The sequence below is a fragment of the Ambystoma mexicanum genome, chromosome 10, assembly GCF_040938575.1.
Source record: "Ambystoma mexicanum isolate Mex_15411 chromosome 10, UKY_AmexF1_1, whole genome shotgun sequence".
Lineage (NCBI taxonomy): Eukaryota > Metazoa > Chordata > Amphibia > Caudata > Ambystomatidae > Ambystoma > Ambystoma mexicanum.
In genome coordinates, this window is record NC_090932.1 from 1,028,207,232 (window position 1) to 1,028,226,671 (window position 19,440).

Consider the following 19,440-nt stretch of genomic DNA (forward strand, 5'->3'; position numbering starts at 1 on the left):
CAGCCTGTGACGATGTTTCAAAGTTCACCAGAGAGTTCAACTTTTTTTCCCAAATAGTGAATCCCTCCCTACTTAGAGCGTACACGCATGTATACTCTCATCTAGAGGGCACTGCCCGCTCAGGAGGGTTTACAAACATGTCTTAGCTTTGTGATATACAAGAGGAGAAATATCCATGTGCCTCAGTCTGGCCCCGCCCACAAAGGCCCACAAACACCAGGAACTTCTCCTCTGAACAAGATTACCGACATTAACCGCAGACATGTTTGTGGGGCATCAAGAGGGAGGTCTGGCTGTGGGGCAGTGTTTCTCTAGCCGCAGAAAACAAGGGTCCACGGCTGGATTATCCCATCTTATTGAGTGTGAAACCCCAAACGTTGCACCATTTGCCAAAAGTGTGAAAGCCCCTCTACTAAGAATGAATATGGCTTAAGTTCAAAATCGTGATCTACAGAATATGCTCAAACATGAATGGGCCTCATTACAAGTCTGCCGGAAATAAGGGTGCTGGCAGCAATGTACCGGCACCCTTTCCAGACTGACAGACTGCTACTGTGCATGCAGCGCCGTTGTGCATCCAGGTCTGACCAGCCGGGCATAACGGCCCTGTAAGCACTGTTGTTACGGAAGCACTGGCACCGTTGCTACCGGTAAAAAACAACAGGGTTAATTAGGCTTAAAAAGCCAGGAATGCTATTGCCTTCCCAAACCGTAGAGTAAACGTACTGGTGCACAAAAAACTGTTCACTGGGAGAACATATGTCTGATTGCAGTTGAAGGCAAAAAGGGAGTGGTTGTGGTGACTGAAGAGTAGTCCCAAATGTGAGACACAAGATAGTGAGCTGTTCTGGCCCTCAGGAAGGACACAACTGTCCCTTCGGGTGGGGGGGGGTTGTCTGTCCCTAGACAGCAGATGGTGCAACGCCTATCTAAGAGGGATAGGAGGAGAGACTGTCCCTGACTCTCTACAACGAATGTGGTTATCTATACAGCACACTCAATTCTGTAACCAACAGCCTAACAATCAAGAGAGGGGAGGGGGGGCAACCAACGGTGTCGTAGGTGAGTACGAGAGGGGGATTAAATCTTGTAGTCATAAATCAAACTGCTTCGGTTAGCATGTGGGGAATGGAGACATCGGGATTTGTAGCAATTTTTAATTACCCTGATGGCTCAACATTCTCTGCATGTTAGTGGTTGCCCAATCGCTGGGGGTGTAAAACATTATGAATTTAAATTTGTCAATTTCCTTGCAAACACACAAGCCCCATTGGCTGTGAGGTTTGCTATAGATACAACCTGCGCTATATGGGTTCTTTGTCAGTTGTGGCAGTACCCCCTGCTGGTCTTAGGGATATCGTGTGGTGTTGTGGTGGAGCCACAACAGATCTGGTCGACCAGTTTCGATGGTCCATTAGTGGTTTAGACCATCTTCTTCAGGACGCCAATTTCTTCATAGATTGGTCAATAACATCTTCCTGCTGGCCTCTAAATAGGGCAGCAATAGCAGGCTGTTTGGGATCCTGGAGAGGAGACACAATGAACATTGCAAGATGGGCATAAGTATTCCTCAAGTTTCAATGTTGCAAAGTGGTACATCCAGAACCTGCTCAGAATCAAGTTGCATGGTTTATGATTGCTGTATGATACTGGGTTGCTTGCTCTCTGTTAGGAGCACTGCCACTATTTGTTGTGGCTAAAAAACTAGACAACTTGTCTGTGGGAGGGGGGGCTTGGAGGGGATGGGGGACAACACAAAAATGGGGAGGCTGGAGCAAAGGGGTGCAAATGTTTATCAGACCAGGTATTCTCGTGTCATACGAGAACAATCTCGTACTGGGTAATACATACAGTGATGGCCATGCAGTTGACATGGCTCATTTCAGAATGGAGCAAACAAAGAAAATGGTGGCCTACCTGGGTGCATTTTAATGATACAGGAGCCAGGTGGTATGTAGGAGAAAATCAAATCACGTGCAGATTGGAACCTGCAAAAGATAAGGCAGCATGAGGTAAGGCTGCCTGTATGCCTTATGGGCAAACTGTGGCTGAATAATTGCGGGGTCGGGAGAAAAATGTGAGAAAAACGTACCTTGCTGAGTGTTTTGGAGAAACGCTGCAGCCTGCTCACTGGAAAAACGCTGATGGCATTGTGAGCGGCTGCAGCGGTTGCCTTCTTCTGCGTGTGACGTGGGAGAGGGGGCGTGGCCTGTTGCTTCCGCGAGAGCGTGGCCAATCAGGTGGTACCGGGTCAGGGCTGTGACCGGCACCCCTCCTATCCAGGCGCGCTGGATCGTGGGTGTGGGTGCGCCAGAGGGAGGAGGTGTGGTCACGCCTGTAGGGAGGGTGAGAGCCCTGGGCTATTGCTCAGAGGCCAGAGAATGTGAAGTGATGTAGTGCACGTCTGCACACATAGCACTGATGCATGCGCGGGAAAAATAAAGTATGTTGATGCAAAAGCCGGTGGTTGGGAAAATGCATCGAGGTGCGCACATTTCGCAAAGAGGTTGATAAAAGACAAAAGAATAGGAAAGCAAAACATTGCTACTGCCTGGTCAAATTAGATCTATGCAACTCTTCGGTGTGGGAGGTGGGAAAGCTCCATTGTTATGTAATGGTGGGCAAAAGGTAGTGTGGTGGCTCATAATGCTCCAAGGTGTGGAAACTAACGTGAAGCGCCGGCTGGCAGAAGAGCTGGGTGTTTACATGACAAATTCATGAAGAAAAGGTGGATGAAAAAAGGGCAGAGTTGGCTTCAACGTAGTAGTACCGCAAGCTCCTGCCACTGCATGGCCTCATTCAGGCCTTTTTTGCACGTATCTAAACGGAAATTCCATTTTTGTTCTTGAGTGAAGAGCATAGTGTGGTAGTTCCCTCTTCGTTTGGGACGCTTGATCTTCTCCAAAATGGTCCATTGGAAGGTCTCAGCTGTGTGTCCCTCGGCCAGAAAATGCGGAACTATAGGCGCTGTCAGTTTTTTGGTTCTAATTCATGATCTATGTTCAATCATTCATAACTTGACCTCACGGGCAGTCATGCCGATGTAGCTCAGATTGCACGGACAGGTAATCATGTACACCACTCCTTTGGTATTGCAATTGGTAAAATGTTTTTGGACCCACGGCGTCTTCCACCCTATGTCTACCGTGGTGCTGCGAGTGGTCTTTTTGCACATGGAGCAAAGCCCGCATGCAATATGTCCCACTGGGTGATTCAGGTTCCACCACCTCCCTGATTGTGAACCAATCAACACACAATCTGACACAGTCAGAGGAAGAAATCCTGCAAAAGGCCCTCTCAGTCATACCCACAGCACGATATGATCCATTTCAAACTCGGATTGAATGCACCCAACTTCTACGGAAGATACATGTCAAACAATTCTTTGCTGATAAAACTAACGATCAACAAGATATCACCGGGTTGCGACCCTCATCGTAGTTCTGCGTACCTTCCAGCGCCCACACTGCTGAATCCATCACGTATGAACAAGCTCTCATGAAGAAACTCTCGGAAATCGAAGCAGACATCCCCTTCGTCCACAATAATTGCTCTAAGCACAACTCGAAGCCCTTTCTGCCTTGGCAAACAACACCTCCATCACCATCAAACCAGCAGACAAATGAGGGGCTAATGTCATTCAGAACACCAGTGACTACACAAAGATGGTAGAAGCCCTCCTCAGCGACAATGCAAGCTATCACCCCTTCCCAGTGATCCGACAGCTTCATTGCAGGCATTGATAGCACCCATCGTAGAAGAAGTTGAAGCAGAAGGGTACGTGAGTTCAAGGGAAGCATCTTTCTTGACACCACAGCATCCCAGGATTCCGGCCTTGTACACCTTGCCCAAAATACACAAGGGCATTTCTCCAACGCCGGCTGACCCATTGTCTCAGGGATACAGTCCATCTTGGAACCCCTGCCCCAATATGTAGACTTCTTCATTAAGAACAAAATCCCCAAAATGAAATCCTACATAAAAGACTCTACAGCAATGCTCATCCTCCTTGACTCCTTGACATTCAACCCGGAACTTGACTGGCTAGTAACCATTGATATCAAATCCCTCTACACTAAGATTCAGCAGCAGGAAACTCTAATCATGCTCAGCGAACTCCTTGACTCAGGAATTGAGCTGTATGAGGTACCATCCACCTTCATATCGTCCCTGGCCGAGATAGCACTCACGAGAAACTTTGTGTTCAATGACCAATTTTACCAACAGGATTCTGGCAATGCCGTGGGTGCAACCTTTGCACCTAGTCTGGCCAACCTGTATGTCAACTCTTTCGAGTTCAAGTGCATATATCCACCAACCAATCCGTTCCGTGAAAAATTGCTTGTTTGGCGTCGCTACATAGACAAAATTTTCATCATTTTCAGAGGAGCAAACAAAGAATTTATTGCATTCCATGAATGTATTAATGCACAGAACATCCACCTCCAATTCACTATGGACAAAGACAAAAGAGTGTGTGCCGACCTGTGTAGCAATACTGCAGACTTTATTGCTGGGAATTTTGCTTGCTCCTGACATCACTGCCAGCACTGCGAGCCTTGAGGAGCTCTTGCTGGTTATTCAGCGTTTCATTACACTTCCTGAAGGAGGCAGAGTCTTCGGAGAGCACGTGACGGATCACGTGTTCTCGCCGAGACCTCATTAGCAGCCGTGGGCCGCCCGACTGGGGTGTGTGCCGACCTGTGTAGCAATACTGCAGACTTTATTGCTGGGAATTTTGCTTGCTCCTGACATCACTGCCAGCACTGCGAGCCTTGAGGAGCTCTTGCTGGTTATTCAGCGTTTCATTACACTTCCTGGAGGAGGCGGAGTCTTCGGAGAGCACGTGACGGATCACGTGTTCTCGCCGAGACCTCATTAGCAGCCGTGGGCCGCCCGACTGGGGTGTGTGCCGACCTGTGTAGCAATACTGCGGACTTTATTGCTGGGAATTTTGCTTGCTCCTGACATCACTGCCAGCACTGCGAGCCTTGAGGAGCTCTTGCTGGTTATTCAGCGTTTCATTACACTTCCCGAAGGAGGCGGAGTCTTCGGAGAGCACGTGACGGATCACGTGTTCTCGCCGAGACCTCATTAGCAGCCGTGGGCCGCCCGACTGGGGTGTGTGCGACCTGTGTAGCAATACTGCGGACTTTATTGCTGGGAATTTTGCTTGCTCCTGACATCACTGCCAGCACTGCGAGCCTTGAGGAGCTCTTGCTGGTTATTCAGCGTTTCATTACACTTCCTGAAGGAGGCGGAGTCTTCGGAGAGCACGTGACGGATCACGTGTTCTCGCCGAGACCTCATTAGCAGCCGTGGGCCGCCCGACTGGGGTGTGTGCCGACCTGTGTAGCAATACTGCGGACTTTATTGCTGGGAATTTTGCTTGCTCCTGACATCACTGCCAGCACTGCGAGCCTTGAGGAGCTCTTGCTGGTTATTCAGCGTTTCATTACACTTCCTGGAGGAGGCGGAGTCTTCGGAGAGCACGTGACGGATCACGTGTTCTCGCCGAGACCTCATTAGCAGCCGTGGGCCACCCTCGCGGCGTTAAGCCCGGAGGAGTAAAGCCCAGCTGCTGTTGTGCGGCTGTTTTGCGGATGGTGGCGAGGTGATTCTGTTATTGACTGGTAGTTTCCGATGATCTTTATTTCCTAACCATTGTCAAGCTTTTATTTTAATTGTTTTTAGACCATCTCCCTTGTATGTCACAATATTGTGTTTTAATAGGCGTAATATATTAATTGTTGGTTTGTTTTTAAATGTTCACCTTGAAGACAGGTATGCCCTCTGATAGTACTAGAGACTCTATGGTGCATCGGTCTAGTGAAATGCAGAGTTCATCGGTTCAAGTATCTCCCCTTCAAACTCCTTCTAATAAGAATATTCCAAAAACACAGGAGAAGCCCAAAAGTGGCACACGGGTGTCAAGAAAAAATATTATCTTGACACCAATTAGTAATAGCCCTAGCCAGAATGACATACGTAAATTTTATGAAAAAGTACAAAGTGGGAGAACTTTGAATGAGCCGACGAACCTATCTCTTCCGGTGGCCAAACCGCAAAATTGGGTATACCTAAGTCAGTTTTAACTGATGTGAACCCATCTATAAATCAATTAAATAGTGCTGTTACTGCTTCCACCCTAAGTACTACCATCTCAGATCAGACGCTATTAACTGCATTGCATTCCCCTACAAGAAATTGTAAACCTATTCAAACCTTTGCTACAGTTTTAGAAGAATCAATGCAAGAGAGTGAAGACCCATTAAACTCAAATCTCATTGCAGTACAAGAAACATCAACTTTGAATGATTCGGTGGCTTCTGTAATCATTGAAACTGTGGGACATGTTAGTCCCATTAAATCCCCTTTGCCCTCTCACTCTGATCCCATTGACTGCAGGGATTTAGAAAGCTCGAGGGCTTCAATTAGGACCGATTATGCCCAACCTTGCTCCATGGACTCAACTAGAGAGGAGGAGGTGTCCTTTTTACAACCAACACCTCGTCGCTGTCTAGCAACTGATAGGGAAAAACAAAGCAGTCCAGCAGCTGCAAACCCGGCCCTTTTAGAGGTCACCCTGGGGGCAATTAATACCACTATATATAGCCTATTTAAGCTTTTTGATTCTTTGGAGCAGAAAATAATTGCTCAAACAAATAAGCTAAACAACATTAGTGAATGGATGAAAGATAGTACAGTGAAATCCAATATAAGTCTTTCTCTAGGAAACTTGGAGCAAAGAGTTTCTCTTCTTGAAACATATGTCTCATCTCAGCAAGTTTTGCTCGAAAATCCTGGTGCGTCTATTATGCACCGCATTCGCACTTTGGAAGCCCCCAGCGTAGTACCTGTGAGCTTAACCTCTGCACTACCAACATTCTCTAATGTCATTCGTCCAATCGAGTGTGCGGAAGATGCCAGGACTGCAAAAAATAATGAGTCTTGGATCAGCGTAGACTCTCCAGCTAAGAATGCTGTTCAACATACTGATAACTTCAACTCACACGGCTGTCCCAAGCCTAATCTTCAAAGGAATGGTCGTACGGCGGCGAGTAATAAAAAACCAAAAGCTGCAGCCACTAAGATTGGCTCTAAAAAACAGCTTCAAAAGCGTCCCCTGACAGAAGCCCAAAAAAGCAATTCTTTTATCCCGATCATATCTATAGATAGTGGTGCTGATACTATACAGTCTGAATCAGACACTAGCCCGAGTGTACCCTCGGTAATTAAAGCTACGTCAGATATTTCTTCAATTCCACAAGTGGCCCCTAAGGAGGCTTTAATCCCGCCCGTGGAATATGATCCCGTGAATGAGTTGGTAAATTTATTGTTAACATCCCCCGACAAGATACAACCTTCGCCTGCTGTGCAGACGACTTTATCCACACATCTACAACCAACTTTAAGTGGGGAAGTCAAGCATGTTCAAACAGTTGTCCCATTAGCAGGTAGTATCGATCGTTTAACCTCATTAAGAGCTGCGGTAGATTCTTACTTATTAAAAAGAATCACAGAGGCCCTGCCAGAAATTTCAAGTGGTAGGGCCCTTCCTTCTCGGATACATAAGCCACATAATGAGAGTGGCATCGAAGTACCTTCTTGTAACAATAGATTTGGTACTAGTCTAAATCAGAATCCACTTCCAGGAAATAGCTGTTGTAAACAAGATATCGTAAAAGAAAACATTAGAAAGAACTCAGAAACTGGCAAAGCTATTAACAAACATCACACGGATGATGTTAGCACTGCATTGTCAAAGAAGTTCAACTTGTTTCATACCTTAATTTTGAAGTGTCGAGATGGGTCCTACCCAAAATATGATTTATGTCGTGCTAGTGTCCTCAATATCTTTGGAGATATTGAAGGTTTGGATGCCATTTCTTCTACTGATATAAATCAAATAGAGTTTTTGTGCGATAAGAATCTCTCCGTAGTAAGATTGTGGATTAAATCTGGAATAGTCTGCAATACTCTTTGGAATGCAAGAATGGAACTATTTAATCTTGGTTTCTTATTAGCTCAAGACCCAGCACGCCAACTCTCTAACGAGTCAAGCAATAAAGAAGCTTCACAATTTAAACCACAATCAGTATGTGGTTGTAACTTCTGTACCAATGACTTACATATAGGCGTGTCGGCTTCTGTCAATCATAACTCATAACCACTAATAAATCCTCCTCTCATTGAAATTTTACTAGCTTGCTGGAATACCCGAGGTTACTCCCATTTGCAATGGACATTAAATAATCAATTGAACACATATGACATTGTAGCACTACAAGAAACATGGTTATTAAAGCCGCCCATCTGGGATGACCATGAGATCAGTCTCCTTCCAGCTGAACATAGTGGCAAAGGTAGACCCACTGCCGGTCTATTAGTTGCGGTGAAAGTAAGCAAGGGTTATAAAATCTTCCCCTGGCAAGCGCCAAATAAATACATACAATTGGTCAAGATTTGCTTTCAGACGCAGACATATGCCCTTATTAATGTGTACAGAAACCCCGTAGGCATCACTGATGAAAGTTTTCACACAGCCCTGTCGTCTCTCTTTGAACTGATCTCTATTCAGGGCAATATATCTGGAATTCTTGTAATGGGTGATCTAAACTTTTCATGTGTCGAGCATAATTCAAGGAGCAAAAATCGCAATGGAGCAAGATGGATGTCTTTTATGAAAGATCTAGACTTAAAAATTGCAAATGGCACAATTATAGGAGATATCCCCTCAATGAACACCTGGGAGCGAGGTAACTCAAAATCCACAATTGATTATGTTTTTATATCTAACAATATCTTCATGAATGCCTCTAAATTTGTCGTTGTAAAACAGACAACCAGTGATCACCATCTCTTAGCTTTATCTTGGTCAGTCCCAACGACAGATTGCCTAAAAAACGCACGTTATTATAAACAAACCTTGGCAGTAAATAATGGCAAAAATCGATTTAAGTGGTCCACGAATAAATTGTTGGCTTTGAATGAAGCAATTTCATTAAATAATCAAAGAGCACAAGGGGCTACATCCTATATAGATGTTTTAAGTACTTTTGCAAATATCCAGCCTGCTCACAACAGGCCGCCGAGAAGTCATGTTCATGGGTTTGATCTGGCTCTCTGTGAGAGAAAGAAAGCCTATCGCAAAGAGATCAGAAAACTTCGAAAATTACCATCAATTGAACATATTAAAGCGGTCATGTCTGCCAATACAAAATATCGAAATTGGACACGGTCAAGGAAAGCCGCACTATACCAACTAGATAGTGAAAGGTTTTTACAAATATGTTGTAATAAAAACTCTGGTTTGATCTGGGAACTGCTGAATAAATATAGCACAGCACCACAAGCGTACTTTCAACTTAATGGTGTTCCTGAATCTGTGTGGCTTAAACATTTTTCCACACTATATGACGATCCTAAGATGAGTAGCTATATTTACAATGGCAGTTCTGCAAGACGTTGGGAGCTGCAATGCACTGAAAATATCATCCAGACCCTCATTAAAACAGCATCCTCGTCAAGAGCAGCAGGCCTTGACGGACTTACAAACTGGATGTTTAAACAAAACATAAATGAATGGGCTCTAATCCTTAGCAATGCATTTCATCACATTTTGCAAACCAAATGCTTACCAGACTCTTGGCGCTCGTCCGTGATTATCCCGATTTATAAAAAGGGTGATCGCATGGATGCCAAAAGTTATCGTCCGATAGCGTTATTGGACGCTCCTGGGAAGTTGTTCACCAAGTTGGTATTAAGAGACTTCAATCTCTGGTCATCTGTAGCCTGTCAACGTGATCCAGCACAAACTGGTTTTGTGGCTGGTCTGGGTACTAGTGTTAACTTACTCACTTTAAATGCTATTCGACAACAAGCCCAGTGTAAGAGACAGCCTAGATACTTTGCATTTGTGGATCTACATTCCGCCTTTGATTCGGTTTCAAGACCTAAACCTATTAACAAGTTAATCAAGGCGGAGTGTCCCTCTACTCTTATAGACATCATTTTTGCATTGCATTCCAAAACTAAGATCTTTGCAAGATTAAATGCTGAAGGTCTTTTATCATCCCCTGTTCATACGTATAGGGGGTTAAAGCAGGGATGTAGCTTAGCGTCAGCCTTGTTCAACTTCTTTATCAATGATGTTCGTTGGATCTTTACTAAAATAGCGGCTGACGCTCCAAAGCTAAATGGTGTCAAAATTAGTGCATTATGGTATGCAGATGATCTTGTGCTTGTGTCAAAAACATCTAGTGGCCTACGCAATCTTCTGTCAGTACTTTGCAGCTATTTCAAAGAAAATGAATTAATTGTAAATACTGCCAAAACACAGATTGTCACGTTCATCCCTAAAGGTTTACGCAAGCATCTGTTAGAATGGCAAATTGAGAGAATTCCCATAAAGATAGTTCCAAATTATGTTTATTTGGGTGTTATTTTTGACGGTTGCCCCACATTAGATTCACAGTTGAATAAAATTAAACAGAAGCTAACTATGGCAATTTGTCAAACTCGAATAATTGTATCCAAGTATGGCAAATTCTCCCTCAAAGCAGCCCTTCTATTTTGGAATCAAAATGTTGTCCCAACTATTCTTTATGGTTTGGAAACGCAAATCCTACCAACTGGATTTCTTAATCAATTAGAATCCAAATTTTGGCGAGCCATTCTGCATTTACCGCAATGTATTCCTGGGGTGATGATGCGATATGAACTGGGCTTAATTTCATTAATTGCCCAACATAATTGGCGCTTATGCGCATTATTTCGTAAATGTTTGCTTTCAACACAAGATAACTCTGCCTTGTCATCTATCTCCAGATACATACTAAACTCAGCAGAAATGTTCCCGAAACAGTGGTCCTCAAATGTTCTCTCCATCATGGTAAAGGCCGATATTTCATTGAGCCTTTTATTAGATCATCCAGAGAGAGCAAAGAAGAAAGTCCACATGATGGACTGGATTGAGACCCGAGTAAAGTGTTTAACCTACAAAGATTTTGATTCTGCAATATTTGGACCTAAATCCTATAAAGACACTGCCTCGTACTTGTGCTTGGCTCCCTCCTCTGCTATTAGATCTGATATCCTGAGGCTGCGGTTTAATATCTGGCCTACTAGGGAAGTTAAACTAAGAAGGAGACAAATTACATCAGACCTCAATTGGTGCAGGTTTTGTCAAGATATAGCAATTGTTGAAACCTTGCAACATTTATTATTGGAGTGTACAGCCCCTAAACTTTTGAGTTTAAGAAACATTCACTTTGCCAAATATTTTGCGTATTTTGCACAAATAGACCCAAGTAACAGATGGGTCGCTCTGGCTGCAACTGAATGTATGGGCATAAGGATTGCTACCATCAATTTTTTAAAATCCCCAAACATGGAATGACTGATATACATCATGTTAAATTAATTGTCAACACTCTTAAATTGTGAAATTTCGACTTGGAAGATGGTTGTAATTGTAATTGTAAATGTTTGTTTTATTGACTTATTGCTCTTACTTATGAAAGAATGGATTTTTGTAATATGTATAAATTGAAAAAGTTGTTGTAATTGCAACTATATTCAATAAATAAAAAAAAATAAATAAAAAAAAAAGACATACCCACTTCCTTGACCTAGCAATCTCAACATCAGAGGGAGGGCTCATCTCCAAGGTCTACCAAAAAGACACTGACAAGAACTTGTTGCTGACATACTCCAGCTACCATCCACAATCCCTAAAGGACAGTTTACCCTTTGGGCATTTTTGCGCTATCGCCGCCTCTGTAGTAGGACCAATAACTACACTGTCCAGGCCAAAACACTCAAGAACCAACTTATCCAGCGTGGCTACCCACAGAGGATTGTAAACACATGCAAAAGGGCCAGACACATCCCATGCACGTTGTAGTAACACAAGAAGAAGAATGACGACCACATGATCACAGCAGTACTGAGTTACTGTCTGCTGCTCAACAAAATAAAAAAGGAGATTAAGTCCCTATGGCCCATTCTCAACACAGGCACATCCACCATACCGCCACCACGTTTGCAATGAAAAGAAGACGCAACCTGTGAGATGCACTGGTCAACACAGCATGCTCAGATGCAGACACCGCACCAGACACGCAAGGCACACTATGGAACCTGAATCACCCAGTGGGACATATTGCATGCAGGCTTTGCTCCATGTGCAAACAGACCACTCTCAGTACCACGGCAGACATAGGGTGGAAGACAATGTGGGTCCAAAAACATTTTACCAATTGCAATACCAAAGGAGTGGTGTACATGATTACCTGTCCGTGCAATCTGCGCTACATCGGCATGACTGCCCGTGTGGTCAAGAAACAAATGATCGAACATAGATCATGCGTTAGAACCAAAAAACTGACAGCGCCTATGGTTCCACATTTTCTGGCTGAGGGACACACAGCTGAGACCGTCATATGGACCATCTTGGAGAAGATCAAGCATCCCAAACGAGGAGGGAACTACCATGCCATGCTCTTCACAGAAGAACAAAAATGGATTTTCCATTTAGATACGTGCAAAAAAGACCTGAATGAGGCCATGCAGTGGCAGGAGCTCGCGGTCCTACAACATTGAAGCCAACTCTGCCCTTTTTTCATCCACCTTTTCTCATGTACCTTTCTTCATGCATTTGTCATGTAAACGCCCAGCCCTTCCCCCAGCCGGCGCCGCATGTCGGTTTCTACACCTTGGATCATTATGAGCCACCACACTACCTTTTGCCCACCATTACATAACAATGGAGCTTTCCCACCTCCCACACCGAAGGGTTGCATAGCTCTAGTTTGACCAGGCAGTAGCAATGTTTTGCTTTCCTATTCTTTTGCCTTTTATCAACCTCTTTGCGAAATTTGCGCACCTCGATGCATTTTCCCAGCCACCTGCTTTTGCATCAACAAACTTTCTTTTTCCCGCGCAGGCATCAGCGCTATGTGTGCAGACGCGCACTACATCGCTCCACATTCTCTAGCCTCCGAGCAATAGCCCAGGGCTCTCCCCCTCCCTACAGGCGTGACCACGCCTCCTCCCTCCGGTGCACGCACACCCACGATCCAGCGTGCCTGGATAGGAGGGGTGCCGGTCACACCCCTGACCTGGCACCACCTGATTGGCCGCGCTCTCGTGGAAGCAACAGGCCACGCCCCCTCTCCCGCATCACACAGCCTCAGAGCAGTAGCCCAGGGCTCTCCCCCTCCCTGCAGGTGTGACCACGCCTCCTCCCTCAGGCGCACGTACACCCACGATCCAGCGCGCCTGGATAGGAGGTGTGCCAGTCACACCTCTGACCCGGTACCACCTGATTGGCCGCTCTCTTGCGGAAGCGACAGGCCACGCCCCCTCACCCGCGTCACAGACGGAAGAAGGCAACCGCTGCAGCTGCTCACAATGCCATCAGCGTTTTCCAGTGAACAGGCTGCAGCGTTTCTCCAAAACACTCAGGAAGGTATGTTTTTCTCACGTTTTTCTCCCGGCACGGCAATTATTCAGCCACAGTTTGTCCATAAGGCATACAGGCAGCCTTACCTCACGCTGCGTTATCTTTTTGCAGGTTCCAATCTGCACGTGTTTTGTTTTTCTCCTACATACCACCTGGTTCCTGTATCATTAAAATGCACCCAGGTAGGCCACCATTTTCTTTGTTTGCTTCATTTTGAAATGAGCCATGTCAACTACATGGCCATTACTGTATGTATTACCCAGTACAAAATCTTTCTCATATGACACAGGCATACCTGGTCTGATAAACATTTGCACCCCTTTCTCCCAGCCTCCCCGTTTTTGTGTTGTCCCCTCTTCCCCCCCCAAACCCCCCTCCCACGGACAAGTTGTCTAGTTTTTTAGCCACAACAAATAGTGGCAATGCCCCTAACAGAGAGCAAGCAACCCAGTATCATACTGCAATCATAAGCCATGCAACTTGATTCTGAGCAGGTTCTGGATGTACCACTTTGCAACATTGCAACTTGAGGAATACTTATGCCCCTCTTGCAATGTTCTTTGTGTCTCCTCTCCAGGATCCCAAGCAGCCTGCTTTTGCTGCCATAATTAGAGGCCAGCAGTAAGATGTTATTGACCAATCTATGAAGAAATTGGCATCCTGAAGAAGATGGTCTAAACCACTTGTGAACCATCGAAACCGGTCGACCAGATCTGTTGTGGCTCCACCACAACACCACGCGATATTGTTATTGTTGTTGTTATTTTGCATTTATATAGCGCCTTATATACCATTGGTATGGTCTGAAGGCGCTGGTAGGTTGAACGCCCTTGGGAACCGAGGTTCGGGTCAGTGGAGCGATTCGAGAGAGTCAAAGGTGCGTGTGCGCACCAGGTATCTGTGCAGCTGGTGCGGAATTTCTGTGGTAGCTGCTTCCTAGCAATAGGTGTGGTGGTTGAGGAATCAGGGGTATGTGTTCGGTCTGGCAGGAGTTATCCAGTCCGGGTGAGGCAGCGTTAGGCCTGACGAGAACGCCTGGCTGGGGGTGAGAAACCAGCAATGTTTACTTAGAGTGATGGGGAGTGAGCGGCGGATGTTGATATGAGAACAGTTATACCGAATGGTGTCATAGTATCTCTGTGTTCTACTTGAGTGGTGGTGTAAGGAGAGAGTAAGCGTGGGGTGTGAAGTGAAGTATGCTCTTACCACAGTTCCTTGTGTTCCACATCAAAGTCTGCACATCACGCAATTCAGAGGGGTCCGGCCCGTGCGATGTGTTTTGTTTCTCATCTGCTCTTATGCACTTTTCATCGGCTCTGCGAATTCATCCGTATAGCATACTCTTCCATCTAGCATAGTCATGCGCTCTGGTCCATTCATTCATTTGTTTCGTGCGTTCACCCGCTCCCCAGACTCATCTGTTACGCCCTCATTCGTTTCAGAGGCTCATCTGCCAATCATTCGTCAGTTCTGCATTCATCAGGTCCATTCACTCTTCGTACAATGTACTTATCTGTTTTGAGTACACTCGTTCTCTCGCTCTTATTCTCGTTCGTTCGACGCATACCCGTTCTCTCGCCCTACTCAGCTGCTTACCACACTCGGTCACTTGACATACTCAGCCGCTCGCTACACACCGTCGCTCGCCAGATTCAGCTGATAGCCACACTCAGCCGTTCCCTAACCTAAGCCCTCCGCGGTCCATGTTCTTCCCGCAGTACACTCAACTGTTTTCTACATTCATGTGTTCTCCATATTCTTTCAGCCGCATTCTACATTCATGTGTTCTCCACATTCATCTGTCCACCACCTTTATTTGCTCTTCATATTCATTCGCTCTATACACTCACTGCCCTCCACAATCATCCGCCCTCTGCAGTCATCCGCCTTCTGCAGTCATTCGCCCTCTACCGTCATCCGCCCTCCACAGTCATCCGACTTCTACAGTCATCCGCCTTCCATAGTCATACGCCTTCCACAGTCATCCGCTCTCCACAATCATCTGTCAGCAGCGTTCATCTTCTATGTGCATTCCACACGTTGGTACTCAGTCGATCTCCACTTCCGGCCTCTCACCCTCTACTTTTCTCTACTCATTACGCGCATCTGTTCTCCACTTTCTTCAGCTCTGTATGCTCTCCTCGCTCAACAAGCTCCTTCGGTCTGCATGCTCTTCCATTCTCCACCTTCCTCTACTCTCTACACATAGCCGTTCTCCATATTCGGCCCTTTTTCTACAGTCAATTGGTTTATACACTCGGACCACTTTCTACAGTCAATTGGTTTACATACTCATCCGTCATCCCCATTGGTTTTGCTCGTATTATACATCAGGTCTGTGGACTCAACCGTCTTCCAGACGCACCTGTCAACCGCTTTCATCCTCCACATTCATTTATACTTGTCTAGAATCGTCTTTATTCATTTGCCCTTCTCACTCATCCGTTTGCCACACTCATCGGCTTTTCAAGCTCGCCTATGCTCTATTTTTCTTTTATCCATTGAGTAATTCATATTATTGACTTCACTGTATAGATCTACATTAATCGTTTTAATTTATTTTGAGAATATTTGATACAGTCATGTCTTTTATTTTTATTTATTTTTTTTTTTGCTTTTGCTTTTGCTTTAGGTGCTTCGCTGGGTCGGTGTTATTTTGATGAAGCTAGAACGGAACCGGTTGGTTTTAGGGAAAGAGCCAGGTTTTCAGTAGTTTGCGGAAAGCTGTTAGCTCCTCGGTTAGCCTGATGTGGGGTGGGAGAGAGTTCCACAGGGTTGGGGCTAGGGCTGAGAATGATGCTCCGCCCAACCTGACTGAGTTTGTCTTAGGAATTACTAGGAGGCCGGCTGTGCTTGATCTGAGGGTGCGAGTGGGGTGATAAGCTATTCGTTTTTCTTGAAGATATTGTGGTCCAGTTTTATGTACTGCTCGATGGGTGAGGCATAAGGTTTTGAAGGCTATCCTACGGGCTACTGGGAGCCAGTGCAGTGTCTTGAGGGCTGGGGATACGTGGTCTCTTGGACCAAGCGCAAGTAGCGCTTTGGCCGCCGCGTTTTGTGCTCTTTGAAGTTTGTTCATTTGGTAGGCATGGATTCCGAGGTATAGGGGGTTGCCGTAGTCCAGCCGAGAGATGACGATTGATTGTACCGCAGAGACTCTGTTAGGAAATGATAGATATGGAAAGATGCGCCTAAGGTTTTTGAGGTGGTAGTGGCAGGACTTTGAGACGTTGTTGACTTGGCGCGAGAGTGTTAGGTCGGAGTCTAGGGTGCATCCAAGATTTTTCACTGTGTTGGAGGGTGTCGGCGAGTTGCCCATGGCGGTTGGCCAGGGTAGTGGGTGCGGGAGAAGATCTGGGTTGCCGCACACCATGATTTCTGTTTTGGAGGGGTTTAACAGGAGGTGGTTTTGGGTCATCCAGCGTTCAATGTTAAGGAGGCAGGCTGCCAGGTCAGGTCGTGAGTTAGGATTCGTGTTCAAGAATTTTAGAATTAGTTGTGTGTCATCGGCGTAATTGTAACATAGGATGTTGTGTGCACGAATTATCGGTGGGAGGGTGATCAGGTAGAGATTGAAAAGGAGAGCAGATAGACACGCTCCTTGTGGGACTCCTGTGTCGACAGGTCGGGCTTGGGAGGTAAAGTTGGAGAGTGTCGTTATTTGGTGCCTGCCCTTGAGGAATGAGGCTATCCATTTGAGGGCGGTTCCACGTATTCCTAGGGAGTGGAGGCGATCAAGGAGTATTGAGTGATTGATCGTGTCAAAGGCGGCTGATAGGTCGAGAAGGATTAGTGCGGCGCATCCCGCGGAGTCAGCAGTCATTTTAAGGTCGTCCCAGATAGAGGTTAGGGTGGTTTCAGTTCCGTGACAAGTTCTGAAGCCTGATTGGGCGGGGTCTAGGAGTTTGTTGGCTTCAACAAAGGTGTTAAGTTGAGAGTAGGCGGTTCGATCAATGAGTTTGGCGAGGAACCTGGTGTTTGATATGGGGCGGTAGTTTTTGGGCTCTAGCGGATCGAGCGAGGGTTTTTTAATCAGGGGTTTGATGTGCACCAATTTGAATGCGTCTGGAAAGGTACCGGAGGAGAGGGAAGCATTTATGATGGATCTTGCGTGTTCTCCTGCGCAGGTGGAGGCAAAGATTTCTTTAAGGGTAGTGGCTGGGCATGGATCTAATGGTGATCCGGATGGTTTGCGGGCAGATAGCAGTTTGAGAAACTGTTCTGTTGTTAATGGACTGAAGGAGTCGAACGTTGGTTGCTTGGAGGTTGCGGCTGATGGGTTGGGTGGTACGGGCTGAGGATTGTCTAGTGGATGTAAGAGTGCTAGTTTGGAGGTTAGAGTATTTGTCCTTTCTATAGCTGTGGAGTAGAAGTGGAGGGAGAGTGAGTCACAGAGTGATTGCGATGCGGTCGGGATGGTTGAGTTACAAGCTGGATTGGTGAATTCGGAGATAATTTTGTGGAGTTCTTTACTTGGGTTTTTGCAGTTTAGGATTCGGGAGTTGTAGTGTGCCTTTTTTGTTTTCCGGATTTCGGCTTTGTATCGATACAGGTGTCGGGCCAAGGTGGTCCTGCTCTCATGTGTTTTCTCTTTATGCCATTTGCGTTCTAGGTGTTTGTATAGTCGTTTAGTGGTCTTCAGCTCAGGAGTGAACCATCTGGGGAAAGGGCCACGGCGGGTTGATGGTTTGCAGGAGGGGGTGAGGCGCATCAGAGATGCGCTAAGCCATGAATCAAGGGCCTCAGGGGTGAGATGGTTGTTGAGAGGGCAGGATGGTGGTGGAGACTGGAGGAGAACCTCGGCTAGGTCTGGGGTGATTATTAGTTTCTTCCAGCATTTGCCTATATTGGGAGGTTCGGATATGAGTGAGGGGGTGGGTTCGGGTGAGTGGATGGTGAAAGGGAGAATGAAGTGATCAGACCAGATGATAGGGGTGGGTGGCATTAGCTGAATCAGGTTGTTGGAGCTAAAGATGGCATCGAGAGTGTGTCCTTTATAGTGGGTCGGTCCGTTTATGTGGGGTTGGAGGTTAATTGCATCTAGTCCGTCAACCAGGGAGTATGTCATAGGGTTGGAGGGGGTGTCGAGCCATATGTTGAAGTCTCCAAGAAGGGTGAGGTTGGGATGGTTTAGTTGGAGGGTGGCAATAGAGTCGCAAAGGTTATTTGCGAAGTGTCTATCGTAGCCAGGGGGTCTGTAGATTATTAGGAAGGTATGTGAGAGCGATGGTGAGAGGGATAGTTTAACAAGGAGCGATTCGCAGGATGGAATGGAGGGTTGGTTATCGATGATTGAGGCGCGGAAGAGAGATTTAAAGACGAATGCTATGCCTCCTCCCCTGGACGGACGGTTCAGTGGGATGAGGGAGTAGTTGGGGGGAAAGGCTTCGTTGGCGATTGGGCCGAAATCGTCAGAGAACCAGGTTTCAGTGATGAAAACTAGGTCTGGATTGTCAGAGGTGAGGAGGTCAAAGATGGAATGTTTGTTTTTTGCTATTGATCGGGCGTTAAATAGGATGCAGTTCACATTGGCTGTTAGGGATGGTCTTGGGGGTGGAGGGGGAGGGTGCAGTGGTCGAGAGTTTGGTGGGAGGGGGGTAGGTTGGGTGATGATAGATGGGAATAGTGGGCGAGCGGAGAGATTGGCAGGCTTCGGGAGGGGTTGGGAGGCTGCGTGTGGTCGGATGGTCGGGTTTTGGAAGGGGGATATGAGAGAAGGATGTTGACGGTTAGGAGTTTCAGTTGCAGCTGCTGAGAAATCGAGGGAGAGGGGTTTCAGGCGGGGGGAAGCCGCAGGGGAGAGGGGGGATTGCAGGATAGATGCGATTGGTCGAGATAGGGGGGGCGAGGAGTGTTGAGAGATTGAGGGGGACCAAGAACGTTTCCTCTTTAGTTTCCTTGCTGCGACTGGTGTGTGGGAGAGAGTGGGGGGGTCGGAGGGTGAGTGGGAGGCAGCTTCGGTTCTTGCTAGG

The 19,440-nt window shown here is 46.3% G+C and overlaps 1 protein-coding gene across 1 annotated transcript in view; it reads right to left on the reverse strand.

The window, feature by feature from the left end:
* The window catches only part of LOC138491958 (cytochrome P450 2J2-like), a 192,042-nt gene that overhangs the window by 62,890 nt on the left and 109,712 nt on the right, over positions 1 to 19,440 (reverse strand). The gene's annotated exons all lie outside the window — the stretch shown is intronic.